Source organism: Eurypyga helias, unplaced genomic scaffold (genome assembly GCF_000690775.1).
Source record: "Eurypyga helias isolate BGI_N326 unplaced genomic scaffold, ASM69077v1 scaffold47169, whole genome shotgun sequence".
NCBI lineage: Eukaryota > Metazoa > Chordata > Aves > Eurypygiformes > Eurypygidae > Eurypyga > Eurypyga helias.
In genome coordinates, this window is record NW_010274864.1 from 11,813 (window position 1) to 13,532 (window position 1,720).

The following is a 1,720-nucleotide window of genomic DNA, read 5'->3' on the forward strand; positions in this document are numbered from 1 at the left end:
GAACTTGTGCTGCTTCAGCTTAAACGCCCTCATCCAAGCAAGCTTGTTTCGGGTGCTTTACCTCCCAAGGCCAGCCGTAGCCCTGTGAGCCGCTTCCAGCACCGTCTTTCCCCAGGGTGAAGGCTTCCTTGCAGCTAGCGCAAAGCCCAGACCGGGCAGATGGCTTTGGCAGGCTGTGATCTGAAAATGCTGCCCTTCTAGCAAGCGTGCTCATGAAGAAATACACGCGCATACAGACGGTTTCATCCGTTCCTCTGTTGCTGCTAGGCTGGCAAAATTACCTTCATGGCATCGCTGTCCTGTGGGCATGAACAATAAACTGCAATTTGCATATTTTGAGCAGCTTTCGCCCCAGCTGGGCTGTATCTGGCTGTGTTAAGTTTTGACTTTTGCACACCCCGTGAGGGGTTTTTCTGATCCTTTGAACTCTTCATTTATGAAATGTAAATTGTTTTATTTTGAGCACGATGCTGGAACCTGCTGGATCTGAGCAGTGGACCTGGTTCTCCGGGGATGGGGAGCTCTGCACGTGGTGAGTAACACCAGTTCTGCAGCACGAGAAACTCAGATTAAAAAAGCAAGAAAGATTCCCACCGCGGAGATGAGGGTAAATGCAGCGACTTTGTGCACGTTCACGTTTCGCTTTCGTCCTGAGTAAGGTGATGTGTGTCTTACTGACTAACGTCTTCTCCAGGAGGAAGGGCTGCACAGTTCTTCCAGATTTTTCCAGAGTCAAAGGTGTGCACGGTTGGGTTTTTTTGGGTTTTTTTGGTGTGGGGTTTGGGGTTTTTTTGTGTGTGTTTTTGTTTTGTTTTTTTAATTTTCTGTTTGAAGTTTGTAGGGATTCACAAACCTTAATTAAAACAAATTAGGGGAAGGGAAAAAAATATTTCAAGGATCATGACTGCTTTACCCTGTATGTAAAATAACGATGTCCTGCTCCAAACAGAGTTTTTTAGCAGCTGGTCATGCAACCAGCAGAGGATAAAGTTGCATGAAATCAGTATGATGTAGTTACCAGGCTCCATGTGCAACGTTTGTCTGTGTAACAGACGCCTGCAATGCAGCACCTCATCTTTTTGGGGAAAGGCTGTCTAGTTAACACAAGTCCTGTGTGTTCTCCCTTAGGATGGGCAGTAGTTTGCCTTACACAGAAAGCTTTTGGCAGCACCAGTACTGCAGAAACCTCCTTCCCCCCTCCCAGGCTTGGTTTGTGATGGCTACAAACTAGTGATTGCTCCTGCAATTCGAGATGTCGCTGCATGAGGACGTGGAAAAGAACTAGGAGATTTGAGGGACGTGCACTAGGTTTTGCAGTGGGAGCATCCCTCATCCTTAAACAGACAACAGACACCTTCGGCGCAAAGGGAAAATTCTGATTTGTAACAGTAGAGATGACTTTTATCAGTTAATCCACAGGAGTTCAGCATTTCCCCGAGCGTGCACCGATATCTGCATCTGGCAGCTGTTAAATAAGCTATGTACACTTATTGTAAAACTACACGTTACGCATAGTAGCTGCTTGGAGTATTTCTAACTTTGACTGCTGTAAATTAAGTATTTTCCAGGATATTCTATTTCTGAATTTGAGCAACTGATGCATTTCAGTTGATAAATACCACTTTCTATTACAGTAGCAGGCCTTGCAAGCAGAGCTGTAAAGGTGCAGCTCTGCAAAGCCAGCCCAGGGGTACAGGGGCAGTAGTGGATGCTGCGGCCG